Below are 21,042 nucleotides of genomic sequence, written 5' to 3'. Positions count from 1 at the left end.
GGAATCTCACTTACAGTTGAAGCGGACAGGCCTTAGGTTAGATCACATATTTTAATAGCTTTTTTTGTTTTGTTTTTGTTTAGATCTGATGTTCATAGTGACACTATGCAACAAAAAAAACAAAAAAACAGAAGTCTCGCTAGATGAGATTGAAATCTCGTCTAGCGAGACTTCTGTTTTTTTTTGTTTTTTTGTTTTTTTTTGGACAGTGTTCTGTCACTATGAACGTCAGATCTCTCACAAAAAAAAAGAAGAAAAAGCTATTAAAATATGTGATCTAACCTAAGGCCTATCCGCGCACCTTTTTAAGCTGTGGCGGACCAGGGGTGGAGTTATGACATTTTTCTACTGTACCATTCATCCTAAGATATCATAACATCATAGAAAAGGTAATACAACTTTAGTCCAAAATTCTCCTTTAAGGTAGGAAGAGGTAGTATAGTCACCCCTAGGAACTCATGGTTGGGGACCCAAGTGATCACGGCCCACAGGAATGCGCTTGGCTGGCTATTAGGATCCTCCATTAGGACGAGGAGGGCAGCTGATCGGGTTACAGTGTTTGTGTGTGTGGAGCCCCGGCAGGGCAGCTGACTGGAGGAGAGATGGGGCTCAAAGGGATGCCAGTGGAGGCCTCCACTCAAATAAAACTCCCACCGGAGGCCCGACTTCAAACAAACAAGAGGAGTGCTCTGGAAAATTAAACGATCTCTTGCTGTATACTGAACGAACGTGGTGCTTAGCTCTGCACCACTTAAAAACTGGAAGGCATCATCTGACTAATTAAGCGTGTGTCGTTTGTTCCATGTCATGTCCCTGGGAGCAAGAGCAAACATGTACAGTAACTTAAGCAGCAAACACACAGAACGTAAAGTACACACACGTGGAACGTGGATGCGAGCTATTAGGACATGAGCCCACGTCAAATACAAGAGAAGCTCGACTGAAATAGACGCTTACTGTACCTTAGGGCAGGGGTCTTCAACAGGGGGTCCGTGACCCCTAGGGGGTCCACAGAGTTACTACAGGGGGTCCACCAAATCTTTGTGTGATATGATTTTTATGTTTTACATTAACCACTTGAACACTAGCATCCCTATTCTGAGGAGAACTTTAGCCCAAAAATAGCAGATCTGCAAGCTCACAACGCCTCACGCTGCGAGGCGTTGTGAGCTTGTAGATCAGCTATTTTTGGCAAAGAGGTTTGGTCTAGATGGAAAAGAGAGCAGACCAAATCTTTTAAAAAGTTAATCTGAAACACAATTTTATACAATATAGAGGGGGTCCCTGCTTCATCTCTCTCTCAGCTAGAGGGTCCTTAGCCTGAAAACGTTGAAGACCCCTGCCTTAGGGCAATGGTTTACCCCCCAGAGGGGTCCCCAATTTTTTTTTTTGGGGGGGGGTCCCCTAGTCCCCAAATGATTAGCTTAATGTGCAACATTGTTTCCTCACTCAACAGTAAACAAACCAACATACAGTATAAGTGTATACAGGGCATCTGCACATTTCTAAAGTTACAATTGAATGACCTTTAAGACCTTTTTAATACCAAAATGGCCAAATTGTCAAATATTACGTAAGAACATATAGAATTTTGTAGTAGTTTGGCTATTTTATCTGTGTAATGCCTACAGTGATTGTCAGGGTGGGGGGTCCCCAGTTCAAATATGATTATATTGGGGGGGGTTATACTGTACCTTAAGAGTTCCTGGAGGGGTCCTCAGCTGTCTGACTGACTGGGTCTTCAGTACTCTCTTCTACACACAGAAAGAAGAAGGCGATGATGATGAGAAAGGTATCCCAGCCAACTGTAAAAAACCCACCAAACAACGAGGTCTTCCCGTTCCCTTTGCTAATTTGCTCTTCAACCAGCTCATCCTCTCTCACTCTGACTGGATGAGACCAGAGCAGGAAATGGCCCTGGGGGGAGGAGGAGGGGGGGTGTGGTGGGCTAGGCCCGTCATAAAACCTTGGTCCTAGAAGTATAAACCCAGGGCCCTTTATGGCTTCTTTTTGTGAGAGAGTGAGTTGTTCTGTTATTGGACAATGCCTCTCAGTCAGAGGAGCACAGAACACGCAGGTCGTAAAGTACTGAGGCCGTCCATTGATCAACAAGGCAGATAATAGAGGTACTGGGTGGGGGGGCGGGGGGGGGGGGCAATGATGTACTCAGCTGAGGGCTGCATGACAGAAATGTCTAGACTGATGCTTCTTGAATACACAGAGAACAAGGCAATAATAACATCTGCGTATGGTCTATATCAGGGGTTCTCAACCTTTTCAAACCGCAACCCCCCAAAATAATCATATTTGAACTGGCAACCCCCCAAAAATAATCATATTTGAGTTGAGGCATTACATTTAGTTTGACCCGGTTCCACAGAAAAGTTCCTACAGGTGACAGGCTCACACGGTCAGGATTATGCACGTTTTTGTTTTGTTTTTGCGGATGTTTTTTTTTTTGTGGATGGTTTTATGTCTCCCAAAGTTATTTGTTTGCACTATCGCAGGGTTATAGCAGTAGTGTGTTTTTTATGTCATTTGATTGTGTTTATGGTTGGTTCAGACTGCCAGTGTGTGGCTTTCCTGCTGTAAGTTTTGCCTAAATCGCTGCAGGCTGATCTGGACGCTTTGTGTTCATCTCAGTGCAATAATAATCTATTTATGTAGGCAATTACTGTAGCCGCAATATATAGAATAAACTGTGCGTAATGGCGTTTTGCCATTTTCTTTCATTCATTCGTTCACTGGATGCAGGCCAGAGGGCAGTGGCGTGCACAGACATTTTGAGGGGCAGGTGCTCAAGTAAATTATACTTTTTTTTGTTTACTTGCCCCACAGTGGTGGAATGAACTTCCCACTGATGTTAGGACAGCAGAGTCACTGCCCATCTTTCGCCGCAGGCTGAAAACCCACCTCTTCAGGAAACACTATCCTTCCTCTTTGCCTGGCCTACTTGTTGTTAACTAGTTGTACGAACTCTTGTTTTATTTTTGTATTGTTTTATTGGATCTTGTTTAGTCGATACACTTATTTGTTTTAGCTCGTGCTCATTTGATTTTGCCATTTTTGTCTCATCTGTTTAAGAAAGTAGGTAGCTGATATATTGCACTTTTACCTTAGCGCTAGGTATACTCTTGGTTGCTTGTTTTTGCAGGAAATGTACTTAAAACTTCTGGTGATTAGTAGTTTTCGTTCCCTACCTATGTTGAATACACTTATTGTAAGTCGCTTTGGATAAAAGCGTCTGCTAAATGACTGTAATGTAATGTAATGTAATACTTGGTCTGCTCTTTTTTCCCTCTACACCTACACCTCTAAAGTTCTCCTTAGAAAAGGGATGCTAGGTTTTCGAGTGGTTATGGTAAAAAGAAAAATCATATCACATAAAGATTTGGCGGACCCCCTGTAGTAACTCTGAGGACCCCCTAGGGGTCCCGGACACCCTGTTGAAGACCCCTGCTGTGCCCTTTTTTCAAAAGGGCACTTCTGGTCAAGAGGGCAAAGGGCAGGTGCTCTAGCACCACCTAGAGTCTATCTGTGCACGTCCCTGCCAGAGGGTGGGCTCAGGGGCCTATACTACAAAGTTTAAAGTGTGCTGCATGTGAGAGAATGGTAAACACAGCAAATGAAGTGTGACAAATGAGTTCTGTGCAGAAGGGCGAGTAGCTTTGCTGAAGCTTTTCAGAAATCCATGGTATGTCTGTTGGTAATTTCCATGTGCCCACAGCACACACTTATCTTTCATCTTGTTTTTTCTATTTCTCTCCAAGTCAGATTAAGTCACTGTAAAGATTGCATCTATCGCTTGTTCTGGAGGCTTTAAAATGCTAATTAAGCAAACAGGATCTAAATCAATCCAATGCGTCATTCTTAGAATTCTTTTTTTTACCGTCTACAGTAGCATTATAAGCATAGAAAATACACCCAAAATTAAGAGCTCAAATGGAGTCTAAAGGTAGTCATTACTCACATCATGTCTCAGTTTTGCGGAAAGCAAAGTAAACAAGAAGGAAAGTAGTTGGGGACGCCGGTAGCCGAGTGGTAAAGGCTCATACCGGTGTGTCCCAGGTTCGATTCCCGAGCCTCGCGGCGGATTTGTTGCATGTCACACCCCTACTCTCTCTGTCTCTAAGCACTGCACAATCAATAAAGACAAAAAAGCCCGCCAAAATATCTTAAGAACGAAGGAAACAAGTTAATACTTACATTTTAACCCTTTAAGACCTGAGGCGATTCTTAAAAATGTTTTCTAAATCCTAAGAGTTTTTTGAAAAGAATCTAAAAAAGACATTTTTCAAAAATAGCAGATCTACAAGCTCGTAGCGCGGCACTCGGTGCCGCGCTACGAGCTTGTAGATCTGCTATTTTTGAATAGCCAAAGAAATCTAAAGTGGCACAGATGTTCCAGGTCTTAAAGGGTTAAAACAATCCTCATCCACCAGACATTGATTACGACAAAATATCAGACTGCAATGTATTGTAGTCACCATATACAGTATATGCAGTTTGCCATTGGTATGACTGTGAATGAAGAATGAAGAACCTCGGAACGGTCGCCACCAGGTATTCCTAAACGTAACCTCAGTAAAACTATGCCTAAACCTAACCTTATTCCTAAACGTAACCTCAGTAAAACTATGCCTAAACCTAACCTTATTCCTAAACGTAACCTCAGTAAAACTATGTCTAATACTAACCTTATTCCTAAACTTAGCCTCAGTAAAACTATGCCTAAACCTAACCTTATTCCTAAACGTTACCTCAGTAAAACTATGTCTAAACCTAACCTTATTCCTAAACGTAACCTCAGTAAAACTATGTCTAAACCTAACCTTATTCCTAAACGTAACCTCAGTAAAACTATGCATGAACCTAAACTTATTCCTAACCTAAACCTCAGTAAAAAGAATACAATAACTGCTGGGGGCGAGTGGTGCGTCACTCCCCTAACTCTCTCTCTCTGTGTTGTCTCTCCACTGTAAACCTATCTGATAAATGCTCAGAACACAACAACAACAATAGAAAAAAAACATTACAAACAATGTACATTCAAAGAATGTTTCCCATTTCTGTTGGTGGAGTCTGTGGATCTACTAAGGCAGGGGTCTTCAACAGGGGTCCAGGACCCCTAGGGGGTCCTCAGAGTTACTACAGGGGGGCCGCCAAGCATCCCTATTCTGAGGAGAACTTTAGCCGAAAATAGCAGATCTACAATAGATCGGCTATTTTCGACAAATAGGTTTGGTGTAATGTAATGTAATGGTGTGGTGTGGAGGGATAAAAGAGCAGACTAAGTACAGAGTGAAAGGTCAAGTTTACTATGTATTGACGGTTTACATGGTTAAATGGTCTATGATGATGATCCATGAAATCTATGAAGAAGTTTAATCTGCATGCAACATCATTTTATACAATACAGTATTTAGTGGGGGTCCCTGCTTCATCCCTCTCTCAGCAGGGGGTCCTTGGCCTGAAAACGTTTGAAGACCCCTGCACAAAGGTGTTGTTGCTTTACTTCGGATGTGTGTGAAGTCAGATGCTCCACAAGTGTCGTGACATACCGTGTGTTGTTTTCTAAGTGGATGACAAGATCCTTCACTTCGGGCTCTGATACTCTGTGCTTTGATGTAGTCGGGACAAACACATTCTCATGCACGTCAACATGTCATATTTCGGCGGTTGGGTCAGCTGCCTTTGGCGTGCCGATGATGAAAGTTTGAAACGCATCTTTTACAGATTGCTTCTCCTGGAACTACCCCTCGTAGCATCATTGTACTGTAATGCGAACACATATAGACTTCATCGCCACCCAGAAGTAATAAGTGGGCTTTACTCCCACTGTCCCACATGCAACCCTTCTGCTACATCATTATCTGCATTGTTTCGCGATGACAACCCAAATGACATCACTCAAATGAAAAGGCAGGGGAAACACCTTTTGCACTAAATTAGTTCTGGGTCCATTCATTTAATGCCGAAAATGGCTTCAGTGGTATGTCAGCGATCCACCCCTTTCTTTGCATTTAACGCCCGAGGGTGATCGGTCTGGTTGGTAACAGCATAAATCCAGCACTTAAGGTTGACTTAAGTTTCCCCGTGGCCATTTCAAGTAGGTATAGGAGGTGATGTATTGGGGGTAATAAATTGGAGTGCGTAATGTGCGGTTGTTATGCGATCTCGTCCTGTTTTGCTCCCGCGGTGCAAGGTGTGGGGTTCGAGGATTCCGACAGTTTGCTCCTGGTAAATATTATGGTTTGTATTCCTGAGGTCTGAGGTCAACCGGAATTGTGCTCCGAACAAACATACAAGGAAATGACAGAAAGCACCCTCTAAGTGAGCATGATGTCATGGCCAACCAATCGGCGTGGGCTAGCCATAGCACGCACACCCACCCCTGCGTCTGCTACTACTGTACCAGTGTAGTCACTGCAGGACTCACTACTACAATACCACTCTATACTATAACTGCATCTTTGACGTTTTTATTATGGTTTCCCCTCTAAAACAAATCACCCATCAGGTCATCTTGTTGCCACCGTCGCATGACAGAATAGCATTGAGAGCCGTGGATGTGGCATTCCATCCATCCTGGTGTGGGTGTAGCAAGCAGAGTAGCCCTGCTTGTAGCCCAGAAGCCGTAAAGGTAGCTCTCCACCAAACAGACTACAGCAGGGGTCTTCAACGTTTTCAGGCCAAGGACCCCCTAGCTGAGAGACAGATGAAGCAGGGACCCCCTCTATTTTGTATACAATTGTGTTTCAGATTCAACTTTTTTTCGTTTACTTGGTCTGCTCTTTTTTCGCTCTACACCAAACCTCTTTGCCAAAAAATAGCAGATCTCACAGGTGACATTATTTGACACTACGCTGTGCAGTGCAGTTTGTTACATTATATTTGGCGTTAAATGGGAAATGAAACTTTGTAGTGGACTGGTAGCAGTGGTGGAAAGTAACTAAGTACATTTACTCAAGTAATGTACTTAACCCATTGAGACCTGAAGCCGATTCTACATGTCTCCTAAATCTCAACAGTATTCTGAAAAACGTATGTTTCTATATCAGTGGTGCTCAATCTTTTTCATGTCAAGGACCCCCAAAATGATATGTATTTGGCCGTGGACCCCCATCAAAATATCTTGTTCCAGGGACCCCCAGAAGCAAAGATTTGAGTAAAAAATGTTCGCTTTAAGACAATATATATTCAAAGATTTGCACACATTTTCCAGATTTTTCAAAAATAGCAGATCTACAAGCTCGAAGCGCGGCACTCGGTGCCGCGCTATGAGCTTGTATATCTGCTATTTTTGAATAGCCCAAAGTGTAAAATAATGCTTTTTAGCTCAAATCTAAAAATGAAATGGGTTAAGTTAAAGATTTTGGTATTTTTTTGTTTTTGTTTTTTTCTTCAGGATCTCACAACGCCTCGCAGCGCGAGGCGTTGTGAGCTTGTAGATCTGCTATTTTTTGGCTAAAGTTTTCCTCAGAAAAAGGGATGCTAGGGTTCAAGTGGTTAAGGTAAGAACAAAAAATCATATCACACAAAGATTTGGCGGACCCCCTGTAGTAACTCTGAGGACCCCCTAGGGGTCCCGGACCCCCTGTTGAAGACCCCTGGACTACAGATTACTATCGCCTGGCAGTCCAATGAAGTCGGGAGATCAGTCGGTTGGAAGGTGTGAAAAAAAAGTTGCTGAATGCACCTGAGAGCCGACACTGACAGACGGCTACTATGGTGCTGAAAATAGCCTAGAGTATATATACAGTATATGGCTTGATGTCTTCTTCAGCCCGCTGCTATCAGACGGTCGAAAGCGGAGCGAGCGGCTTTCGACACTTCCCTACAACTTGACGTTGACATTTTTGTTAGTTCTGCCTGCTAGCTCCAGTAAAAGTAATCTGAAAATGCTTTACTTTTTTTTTGAGAGAGATATAAAAAGTACAGAACAGGTTCCACAGACCAGATTACTCCAACCTTGTACCTCTCTCACATTTCATTCCATTCTCTGAATCGGCCAATGAACTTGTCCTTGTGGATTATTTAGCTGCTGTCGGGCAGAAACCTCATATCTCCCTGTTTTAACTTGTTGTGTTTTTTTCATAAATTCTTGCCCTACTTCAGGGGTTTTCAACCAGTGGTCCGGGGACCACCAGTGGTCCTTGAGGGGGTTCCAGGGGGTCCCCAGCCAAATTAATAGTTAGGAACCAAATTGACCCTTATGTGTCTGTAACTCTGAGAGTGTACAAATGGAACCAAATGGACCCTAACGGGTCCATTTGGTTCCATTTGTACACTCTCAGAGTTAAATGAACACTGATGATGATGATACAGTGTAGATTGGGACCCCCAATAAACCTAAATGTTTGAGTCCCATGGCATATCTTTTCCAATGGGGGTCCCTGGGCTAATATGTGTCAATTTGGGGGTCCTTGACGCAAAAAAAGGTTGAAAACCACTGCCCTACTTGATCATACTACAGTGTCACACAAAAGCATAAAAAGTAGCAGATCCACAAGTTCGAGCTTGTAGATCTGCTACTTTTGCTATTTTAGAGTTCTGGACATATGAGGTTTCTACCCGACAGAGACGATTTACACATTAACCTGGAAACATTTAAAAGCGGCTCAGGTCCCATAACTTAAATTCCAACCAGCAGCTCAACACCAGATGAAATGAACCGTGTCCAAACTCTATGAAACGCAACACCAATAAGCATACTTAATAACACAGTTACTCACACACCACCATTCAAATCTTTGAAGTCACTTAAAAAGCTGAACTACTACTTTTGGCTCATAGTTATAGCGAGATAAACTGAGCACAGGTTTAACCAATTAGTCACGCCTTTCATCACAGCTTATGTAGTAAACTAAATCCTTTTATTTTCACCTCCATCTCATGTCTCTCTGTTCTCAGTCACAACAAAAGATGGGAGAAAACGTTTTTTTTTGCACTCTTGTTGTTGAATTGTCCAAACAAGGGTTTTCCAGTTAGGTGCATAAGCCAAAATTATCAAGAATAAAAAAGGAATGCTCACACACTAGTCTCGCGTCACCAGACAACTATTCCACAATCTCTGAATGCTATATAGAGTCTGGAACTCCACTTCCCGAAAGCTGTACAACGGAAGTTGTTCAGACCGGAAAGACATTCGACCAATCAAGACGCGGTGCCCGCGGACCTGTAGTCCCAGTGGAAACGGAACCGAGGAAGCATAGTCATAGGAGCGGTAGATTCATGTTATTTGTGCGAGGATTGTTTATCACAGAAAACTGAGAAAGGTTTCATGGAATTAACGCCGAAAAAACTGTGAAAGAAGACACTAGTAGACATAAACGATGTTTATGAGATTCGTTGATTCCAGTCGGACTCCTTTGCACCACTGCACAATGCTAAAACAGAAGTGGGTAGGGGAGGGGCATCCGCTTTCCCCTTACACATGATCAGAGCTTCCGAGTCCCAGACTGTATGCCGGAAACATTTGTAAATTGTGGGAGGCAACAGTCTGGTAACGCGAGACTACTCGCACACTATCATAACAGAAGGAATCACTGTCCACAGAGATTAAGCAGATGCAAAAATAGATTCCCTTCTTCAACCCATTCCAATGGGGAAAAAGCATCCGTGTCATTTTAGATTTGAGCTATATACAGCAACATACGTTTTTCGGAAAATTCTTAGGATTTAGAACAGGGGTTCTCAAAAATTGCACAACTCATAGCACAAGCTCAAGCTAATAGTACAAGCTCACAGCGTGCTGCAAGCTTGTACATCTGCTATTTTTTCATTAAAAAAAAAATTGACACTTGAAAGTGTCCCTGGCACAAAACATTTTCAGATGGGGGGGCCGCAGGGGGGTCCACGGCCAAATACATATCATGTTGGGTTTTTTTCTTGGCACAAAAGAGTTTAAGAACCACTGATTTAGAAGGCATTTGTTCAGGTCTTAATCCATTCAGACCGGGAACGCATCTCTGTGTGTCATTTTAAGATTTCTTTGGCTATTCAAAAATAGCAGATATACAAGCTCATAGATCTGCTATTTTCTTGAAAAATCATGAAACTTTGTGCAAATCTTGGAATAAATATATATTTTTAAAGCTAACATTTGTCAAATATTTAGTTCCAGGGACCCCCCAGAAGCAAAGATTTGAGTTACATTTTTTTTTATTTATTTTTTAAATAGCAGATCTACAAGCTCGTAGCGCGGCACTCGGTGCCGCACTACGAGCTTGTAGATCTGCTATTTTTGAATATCCAAAGACATCTTAAAATGACACAGATGCGTTCCCGGATTGAATGGGTTATAATGGGTTAATGATGATGATCCATAGTGAACAAATTAAAGGAGTGCTACCAGAGCACCATCTCTAGTTCTTCTCAGTATAAATGTCATATGGAACAGAACAGTACGCCTGCTGTTTTAGCAGCCACCATGATACCATTTGACCAGGTCACCTTTGTCCCTCCTCTCCTCCTCTCCAGTCACTGCTTCCCCTCTGGAGAGATCTCTCTCAATCCCAGGTTTAATGCTTGGTCATTACACAGGGGCGAGAAACCCCGGGTCAGTTAAATTGACCGTCTGATTACGTGGCACCGCTTCCCCTTACCGCCCTGTGGCCCGCGCGGCTCTTTCCAGCCCAGCAGGCCCAGAGGAGTGGAGGAGGGACTCGTCGGGGAACAAGGCTCGTCTTTGTTGTCACCGATTCCACCAAGGAAATCAAAAACTGTTCTCTTCTTTTTTTTTTTGGTGCTCAGGCTGTGTAAGCAGTGTTGCCAGATTTTGCGAAAGAAATAAGCAACCGGGTCTATGAAAAGAAGCCCAAAAGAAGCGAGTCAACGGCTATTTGAAAATAGCTGATCTACGAGCTCACAACGCATTGAGCTATTTAAAAAAAAGTACTAGAAAAAAAAAAGGTTATTTTGGAATATTTTTGAAACACTGGTTTATCAACATTAGGAAACAAGCCCAAATAAGCAACTACACTTTAGGAACAAGCCCCCCAACAAAACGCATCCCGCAACTACCAATATTTACAAACAACTTTACAGAAAAACAATCCCAAAGTCGCTTATAATAAGCGGACATGGCAACACTGGCTGTTAAGGGGTGGACCGGTCCGTGGGAGGACAAAAAACTACTACAGAGTCTCAGGTGACTGTCTGTCCAAAGCTCTCTACAGGTGAGGTGGGCAGGTAAAACATTTAAAACACTAAAACAGGCGAGCACTTTTGAAGTCCAAATAGGCTCTATGCACAGCAGCCATATTGGAAAGAAATTGGGCCTCTTCCATACTTCCTTCACAGGTGTTACCAATGACACTAATGACACTCTGTTCCATTCTGGTCAAACAGAGTCAGGGTGCTGATGTTGTTGCATGTTGACTCACTGGAAACACTCTGCTACACCAGTGGGTCTCAAAGTGTGGTCCTGAGACCCTCATGGTTCCTTGAGGGGGGTTCCAAATGCCCCCTTACGGGTGTGTAACTCTGGGAGTGTGCAAATGGAACCAAATGGACCCGTAAGGTCCCAGGGGTCCTTGGGGAGGTTCCAGGGGGTCCCCAGCAAAATGTGTTGATACAACATCACAATCATTTTAACCACTTTTATCCATTTATACTTTGGCTATAAAAAAATAGCAGATCTACAATCTTGAAGTGTTTTTCATTTTTTCCCTGCCACGAAGCCTTTTCAAATGGGGGGGGGGGGGGGGGGGGCACGACAAAGTTTGAGAACTACCGCTTTAGGAGACAGATTTCCCAAAAATTCCCCACTAGCTGGTTGGGTGGGTGGGTGTGATACACCTGACCTCCATGAACCCTGCTATAGGTGCAGTGTTATAATGCCACTGGTGTCACTAACAGCGGGACTTTGAGTGGGGGGGGGGCACTGAGATGAAGTGGCATTAATACGTTTGTTGTCAGACCACCACCTTCGCAAAGCCTCAGAGGAATTCCAAGCCGGAGTGGCGATATGTCTTATTGTGCTGTGACAGCTTGACCTGTGTCATTTTGGAGAGTAAAGGGGCTTATCCTCCTTCCATTTCAATTGGGTTTCAAATGGCCAGCTATCTGCTACTCCGCCCACTTCAAGGTGTTTTCTGCTGCTAGCCCGTACAATGTGCGTCTTATAACTGACTGCATCTCATTGTTTAATTAACCCATTAAGGCCCCAGGCCGATTCCACAAAATGTCTTCTAAATCCTAACAGTGTTCTGAAAAAAACGTATGTTGGTATATTAGTGGTGCTCAAAACCTTCTCATGTCAAGGACCCCCCAAAATTATATGCATTTTGGCCGTGGACCCCCATCTAAAAAATATTTAGTTCCAGGGACCAACAGAAGAAGCACAGATCGGAGTTACAAATGTATGTATGAATGTATATATATATATATATATATATATATATATATATATATATATATATATATATATATATATATATATATATTCAAAGATTTGCACAAATCTTCCACAATTAAAAAATAAATAGCAGATCTACAAGCTCATAGCGCGGCACTCGGTGCCGCGCTATGAGCTTGTATATCTGCTATTTTTGAATAGCCCAAAGAAATCTTAAAACGACACAGATGCGTTCCCGGTTTTCATGGATTAACACACTGCGACGCAGGGGAGGAACGGTAGTAATGCTGAGCCAAGTACAAGAGGTATAATCCATCAAAATACACAGCCAGCGAGATGCTGTGAAGCATGAAGTTCTACGTCTACGTGACGTGTCGGATGGATGGAAATACAAAAGGGGGCAAAGGTTCAGATACACCAGTTCATGAGAAAAGGGAATTTCCTCTTGTTGCACAACAACAGAGTATTAATCCTCGCCCAAGGTGAATTAAGGAATTTGTTAAATGTCGGGGGAAAACACGCTGATCAACGGAAAACAAAGCTTGTCGTTTACTTCAAGTATACTATCCTCTTTGACGTTTTCATTTTGCAGGTCTCTTGTTATAGCGCTATAAACAGACAACCCTATTTACTATTGACCACCGAAGTCCTGACGTCACTCGTTCATTCCCAGGTTCGTAAAGTAATTTCTCTATGGAGAATAACATTGGGTCATCATAGAATCGTCTCATATAAGAATTGTGGTCCAAAAATAAACAAACTGTCTCGGCGCCATTGTCAGGGAGGAGGTTCTGTATCGTTTATGATAGTCAGTCACTTATATTTGAAACAGTCTGTTTCTGGCGAAAATTTAACTAATTCGGCGGAAGTAACATTATCGTTTTCTCACCGTCAGTTGATGCTTCATATCCATAAGAGTCAAACCGCCGGGGTCATTTGTTTATTTTTGGAACACAGTTCTTTTTTGACGCGATATTAAAGACGTCTATGGGATTCAGAATGGGGGTGGAAGACTGCGAACCAGGTAGACAAACAAAGGATGCGTAAATTACGTCAGACTTCGGTGGTCTATTGGGTTACTTAGGGTAACGAGAACCGATACCGGTACCATACTAGAACCGGTACCACCACATCCGATACTACGGATACTGTATAGCATTGGTTCTCAAAGTGGGGTCCGGGGACCCCCAGGGGTACTTGAGGGGGTTCCAGGGGGTCCCCAGCTAATTGATGGATAGGAACCAAATGGACCCTTATGGGTCTGTAACTCTGAGAGTGTACAAATGGAACCAAATGGACCCGTTAGGGTCCATTTGGTTCCATTTGTACACTCTCAGAGTTAGGATAACATTGATTTTACAACATAAATTGGGGTCCCAGAGATAGAAATGCCATTAAACGGGGGTCCGTAGCCCTAATGCATGTCAAACTGGGGGTCCTTAAAATGTATCTTTTCAAATGGGGGTCCGCGGGCTAATAAGTGTCCATTTGGGGGTCCTTGACATGAAAAAGTTTGAGAACCACTGCTGTATAGTAGTATAATACAGAATAGTGCTGTTTTGTCGTGCTGTGTAACTTGTGTGATTTAGAATGTTCTAGAATCAGTACAAAGTAAGGCAGCACTTGGCTGGCAAGTGTCCCCCTAGTAGTACAACATTGTTTAATTTCATTGTTAAATTTAATAATTGTTTGGAATATCAGTTCTGGCACCGTTTAGGCACCTTTTACAAGCGGTTTAATACAACATTTTCAAATTGGCCTTGGCCCCCCAAAAAATAAACAATACGTCATTGACAGTTTTTGAATTTAAAAGTATTCTGTTCTGGCACCGGCAAAAAATATATAATACCGGTTTAGCACCGGAATCAGATAAAACCTGATCGATACCCATAATGTGATTGTGAATAGGGTTGTCTGTCTATAATATAGACAGACAACCCTCTTCCCATTTATTTTTGAGTCCCTGATCATGTTGTTGTTTAACCCGAGTAGTTAGGAAGCACCTCCCCCACAGACCGCAGTTAAAAATAGAGCCATGGTGAAAATAATTAGATGTTATAATTGTGTGTAATCCCATTGGATTTGTATGTCCATCAAGAGATGAGCTATTCTGAATCTGGATGTCACCAAACATGATGGGGGAAAAAGGTGAACTTAATTAGCAGGGGCCCCCTTTTTTTTAAAAGATAATTTTCACGTATCTTGTGTAAGCCGTATTAAGCGGTATCAAGTAAGCAACAATCTAAATGCGAGTGGAGAGAGAAGGCTTGCATCATAGACTGTGTAATTGTGCCATTCAACCTGGTGATTATGCTCATTATGTTTTGAGCTACTACTTAAGGAGCACATGCAGTTGTCTTCAATCGCATTTAATTAAGGGTACAAAAAGCCCCATCTAAGTCTACAGTGGAATCAATGGACCCAGGGCAAGCCGGCAATTGTCTCGGTCTTACGCTTTCATCGACCTTGCTCCTCGGAGATCTAATCTCCCGAGATGATGAGAGATTCGGTTCTATCCTGCGCTGCCCTTGTCAGGGTTAAGATTCAATAAAACCCTTAAGCTGTCCCACCTAGGCAAAGGGCCAAGGTAATTGAGGGGAGAGATGTCGGCACATTTGGTCCAGCAAAGCTGAACTCCAATCTCCTCCATCTTCCATGATTTCTCAACACAATGGGACTTTTTGAGTGTTACCGTTACAGAAAAAAAGTCACCAATAAAAAACAAAACAAATGGAGCAGCTTCTTCCGTTGAAAACGCTTCCGTTGCCCTGGTGAATAAATACCAAAGTATTGACAACCAGGGACAAAATCACTGTGGAAGTGACACAGCAAGATATCTGCATTCCATGGCGATTTAGTTTCTGCTCAAGAGACAGACGTCCCATGATAGAAAAGATTCAATCAAACTAGAGCCCGGCCGTTTGTATTGGTCTGGCCGATATATCAGTCAGTATTTGACTGTTTTGTCGAAGCCACTGATTTTTTTTACCACTTTCAACCATTCCGTCCTTATGCTTTGGGTCATTCTTGGTGAAAATGTTCAATCGTTTTCAAAACGGTGCGTCACGACACGTTGTGAGCTTGTTGATTGGCAACTTTAGATTTGTCTTTTTAATAAATCAAGTGTTTGAATAAAATACATTTTAGTTAAATGTTCTCAAAAAGAAACTTGGTAATCGATGGTCTTAGGACTCTCCAAAATCGGGATCGGCATCGGTCACAAAATTCTGGCTCTAGATCGAACATGCTCCACCTTGGTTATGGTGGTGATGTTAGGGTCAGCAGTTCAAATATCTACCATTTATTTGGTCATTTATCTCAATAGTATGACAATAGGGCATTTTATTTAACAAAAGGGGGCAGTTATCTACTACCTATTTATTAGGGTTAGAGTGAATGGGTGGCGTGGGAGACAGTATACAAAAACATATTCCAGATGGGAAAATGTGTGTTGCTCCTGTTAAATGAGAACAGCACAGCACTGCAAGCATGGATTCCTTACTTGCCAACATTATGACACTCTTCTCTCTCTAAGCCTCGTAATTTAGAGCTTGTAAATTAAATGAAGACGTGGGTGATCAGCTTTCAATTAGCTGTTTGTTTTTGTAAATCAGCCGGGAAGTGACTCCAGTACGCTCTACTTCAAACAAACACAGACTAATGATGAGTTGGTATTAAAGAATGCAGTAAAAAAACCACCAGTATTTATCCAGTTACCAGTTTTATTTACGTACTGCTTGAAAAATGTTTCTTCCCTCCTACTTTTGTTGCTTGAATTTGCTCTCCATTTAATCTCATGATTAAAGCAAAACAAAATCTCACGAAATGTTTGACCAAGTTCTAATTTGTGAAACAGAATAAAATGGAGCCCCCCCACCCACCCCCACACTAGCGCTGATTCCTAAACAATTAACACGATATGTAAAATGATGATGTTTTAGTCATATTGTTCCTGCTGTTCTACATACTGCCAACCAGGTGAAGAAATCACAGACTGAGGCATTAAGTTAACCTTTGCATTTATGCAAACGAATGAAATATCCGAGACTATTAAGATTTCATGGAAAATGCCTCTGAACATAATGCTTGTTTGACCACTACAAATGCTTAAAATAAAAACCGAAAACAGCCCATCTACAAGCATTGAGAGCTTGTAGATCGGCTGTTTTCGCTGCGCAACATGCTTCCATAGAAGACATGCTGTGGAATCCAAATAACTGAAATCAGTCGTGGCGACTGACAACTTTTAATCCATGTAATCTCATCAACTGTGAATGCAGTATCTACATGTCTAGTTTCCAACTCTTTCTACTTTCAGCCAGTGGTGTAAAGTAACTAAATACATGTACTCAAGTACTGTACTTAAGTACAATTTTGAGGTACTTTTACTTTACTGGAGTATTTCCAATTGTCTATACTTTTACTTCTACTCCACTACATCTCAGAGGCAAATATTGTACTTTTACTTGTACACTACAATTTGACAACTTGAGTTACTAGTTACTTTGCAGATATACATTATTACATTATAAAACATACATTAACCACTTTAGCCCTATTTTACACCTAGGCTGTTTGAAAATAACAGATCTACAAGCTCACAACGCGTCGCGTCGCGACGCGTTGTGAGCTTGTAGATCGGCTATTTTCAAACATTTTAGTACTTTTACTTTTGGTACTTTTAAGTACATTTTGATACCAATACTTTTGTACTTTTAATCGAAGTAAATTTTGAATTCCGGGCTTTTACTTGTAACAGAGTACTTCTACATTGCAGTATTGATACTTTTACATAAGTAAAACATTTGAGTACTTTTTCCACCACTGCTTTCAGCAATTTGCTAGAAGGTCATGAGGGTCCATTAAGCATTGTCAGGTCTGGATGGGACGGGGACGGGGGGGGGGGGGGGGGGGGGCTAAAGATCCCTATATATTTCAAACAGTGTCACTGTAATACCTATAGAACAGGTCGGGTCAACACCAGCCCCAGGAGCCAGGTCATCTCAGTACTTAAGAGCCAGTAGAAGGAAACAGCGGCCATCATCATTTGACTCTGTTGGCGCATCGTCGGACAGGCTCTACAGGTCAGGTCAAAGCATTCTCACTTTGGCCAGCAGCCTCAGGGCAGGCCGGGTCATCTCAGTGTGGTTGACTTACTAACTCATTGTAGATAAGCAACGTTTGCTTGACCCTCTCGACAGACAAGCCCTCTGGCAACACCTGAGTGACACCCCCCCACCTCACTCTGTGTTGTTAGCTTTTGTCTTTGTTGCTTTTCATGCCCATGCCTTTGTATCTGAGGTCTGGACAAAGCAAATATATCAGAAACGTGTTGAACCCCTATTTGTTGCTGCTCCACATGTTTACTTAAGGTAGGGTGAGTGATATTTTTGGGTTAAAACAAAAAGTATTTTGTTAAAAGGTTAAAGCACTATATTCTGATAGTAATCATTGCTATAGAGTGTTTGTTCAGTAACAGATGTCTCCCCGTCTCTCCAGCTCTTTAATAAACAGAAAATACATTTTCCGGTAGGTGTCAAAATCTCAGCCAATCAGGAGAAAGTACCAATTTTTAAGCTTCATTTTTATAGTGTTCCAGTTCCAATTTTGTCCGCTCATTTCTTAGTGTCATCACTTCCAATTTCACTTGTTTAATCTGTATCCTGATTGAGTTCTCTATCCTGATTGGATAAAATTGGAAATTAAACTGAAACGAAAATGCATTTTCTGTTTTATAAAGAGCTGGAGAGACAAGGAGACTCCTTTTACTGAACAAAAACTCTATAGCAATGAGTACTATCAGAATATAGAGCTATTTAACACTTATTTTAACCAAAGAAAATCACTTACCCTACCTTTAAAGGAGTAGTTCACAAAACAAAATACTTATTGTCTATCTATTATACACCCCACGAAGCCTTGATTTCATGGAGATTTGTTATTTTTGTTGCATTCCTGACACAATCATTTGATATTATTGGCTTAGGAATGCAAAAAAAAAAAAAAAATCTCCATGAATTCAAGGTTTCATGCGGTGTGTAATTGATAGAAAATAAGTCATGGTTTGGGTGAACTACTCCTTAGTTTAAACCCATAAACTTGTGGTCCCCCAGGGGTCTATCCGTGGCACACTCCTTTTTTTCCCCCCTCTACACCAAATCGAAAGTAGCTTATCTACAATGCTCACAACAACACGTCGCAGCGATGCGTTGTGAGCTTGTAGATCTGCTATATTGACCAAATGTTCACGTATTATTATGACATGCCCAGAATAAGGCCACTTGGGTTCATGTGGTTGTTGTGGTAAAGAGGTCAAAACACACAGGAAAACTAAGTCAATCAAAAAGGCACATCAAGTGCAAAACGTTAACAAGCGGCTGTGAAGTTTTAGTTGTTTCTATATATCATTGCTGTCAGCCAGAAACCTCTTATCTCCATAGTTACATTTTTGTGTTTTTCGTAAATCAACGCCCTACTTAACCCATTAAGACCGGGAACTGTGTCATTTTTAGATTTGAGCTAAAAAGCATTATTTTACACATTGGGCTATTCAAAAATAGCAGATCTACAAGCTATGAGCCGAGTGCCGCAATGAGCTTGTAGATCTGCTATTTTTGAAAAATCGTGAAAATGTGTGCAAATCTTTGAATATATTATATATTTTTAAAGCGAACATTTTTAACTCAAATCATTGCTTCTGGGGGTCCCTGGAACAAAATATTTTGATGGGGGTCCGCGGCCAAATACATATAATTTTGGGGGTCCTTGACAAGATTGAGCACCACTGACATAGAAACATACGTTTTTTCAGAATGCTGTTGAGATTTAGGAGACATGTAGAATCGGCTTCAGGTCTCAATGGGTTCAATTAGCATCATAGGTTCAAAAAGGTTAGGTTCATAGGTTCACCATCATAGGTTCAAAAAGCATCGTAAGTACGTTTGCGATTTTTGAATTTGAATCCTGAAAAGTAACAGTTTTGGACTTATGAGGTTTCCACCCGACAGACACAATATACAGCAGATTTTTATATTTTCAAGTTTTTCAGTAAAACTTTAGGTTAGGATTTAGAAGGCGTTTTTAAAATCTGCCTCAGGTCTAAATAGGATCCAAACTCACCTCTTCAAACTCCACCCCATATCCCCTCCTTATGTCCTTGTATCAGCAGCACTGGTTGCCTATTTAGATCTTTAGATAGCATGCTATTTAAACAGATGCTAGGTTTGATGTTTACCTGGTGTCGTTACCTTGTAGCACTTTACAACCCAATTGTTCTCTCTTGGCACTCGGTTTCACTGACCACTGACCCTGTGGCTGGTCCACTAGCGTTCAGCTCCGGGCGGTCATACACTTTGTTACGACACAAGATCAGAGTGTCTGCTAAATGCCTGAATTGTAATTGTAAGATAGTGACTTTCTCCTTTACATTCTAGCCACAAACAAACTATGCAGGGACGTGCACAGATAGACTCTAGGTGGTGCTAGAGCACCTGCCCTTTGCCCTCTTGACCAGAAATGCCCTTTTTTTCCCAGTTTACAGCAGGGGTCTTCAACAGGGGGTCCGGGACCCCTAGGGGGTCCTCAGAGTTACTACAGGGGGTCCACCAAATCTTTATGTGATTATGATTTTTCTTTTTTACCATAACCACTCGAAACCTAGCATCCCTTTTCTGAGGAGAACTTTAGCCAAAAATAGCCGATCTACAAGCCCACAACGCCTCGCGCTGCGAGGCGTTGTGGGCTTGTAGATCGGCTATTTTTGGCAAAGAGGTATAGGTGTAGAGGGAAAAAAGAGCAGACCAAATAAACAACAAAAAGTATTATTTACTTGAGCACCTGCCCCTCAAAATGTCTGTGCACGCCACTGCAACTATGTGCAACAGGGTGACACCATTATAACATCATATAACACTGTTATTACACTGTTACAAGTAAAAGCCCTGCGTTCAAAATGTTACTTGAGTTAAAGTACAAAAGTATTGGCATCAAAGTATACTTAAAGTACCAAAAGTAAAAGTACTAAAGATGTTTGATCTACAAACATCTTGCAGATCTACAAGCTCACAACGCGTTGTGAGCTTCTAGATCGGCTATTTTCAAATAGCCTATGTATAAAATAGGGCTGAAGTGGTTAATGTATGTTTTATAATATAATCATTTAAATCTGCAAAGTAACTAAAGTTGTCAAATAATTGTAGTGGAGTAAAAGTACAATATTTGCCTCTGAGATGTAGTGGAGTAGAAGTAAAAGTATTGAAACATTTTTTTTCCACAAATGTTAGCAGATGTAAAAGCTCGCAGTGATCTACTTCGTGCTTGTAGATATTTTTGAGAAACACCGTTCTAAACCAGTTTTCTAGTCTACACAAAAAAAGTCTACACTAAAAAGTCCACAGATCAAACAAAAAGCATACACAGATGTCACCACAAAAAAAAGACTGGAAAACAAACACAGCTTTTCTTATACATTTTGAATGCCGGAAATGCTTATTTGGGGGATATATTTTCCCCAGCCCACAGGGGTGAATTTTGTAGAGGTTACAGGTGCTTCTTTGAGTAGGGTGGTAAAAACAGTATACATCAATATCATAGCCTTAAAAAATAAAATAACATCCTGTCATATCTATATGCAATGACATCACCCACAGTGTGACATAATCACAGTTTAGATGACACCAGTG

At 41.6% G+C, this 21,042-nt stretch overlaps 1 protein-coding gene across 2 annotated transcripts in view; it reads right to left on the bottom strand.

Moving 5' to 3' along the window:
- Positions 1-21,042, bottom strand: part of lypd6b (LY6/PLAUR domain containing 6B) — a 46,271-nt gene that overhangs the window by 18,054 nt on the left and 7,175 nt on the right. The window contains exon 2 of one of the 2 annotated variants that reach the window (XM_084083763.1): positions 1,695-1,754. The exons of the other annotated variant lie outside the window; for it this stretch is intronic. The gene's annotated coding sequence lies outside the window, so the exon portion shown is untranslated. The remainder of the gene's footprint in view (positions 1-1,694; positions 1,755-21,042) is intronic. 2 annotated transcript variants of the gene reach the window in all.

Source organism: Gymnoscopelus microlampas (genome assembly GCF_963454915.1).
Source record: "Gymnoscopelus microlampas genome assembly, chromosome: 17".
Classification (NCBI taxonomy): Eukaryota; Metazoa; Chordata; class Actinopteri; order Myctophiformes; family Myctophidae; genus Gymnoscopelus; species Gymnoscopelus microlampas.
This window is presented reverse-complemented; position numbering and strand designations above follow the sequence as displayed.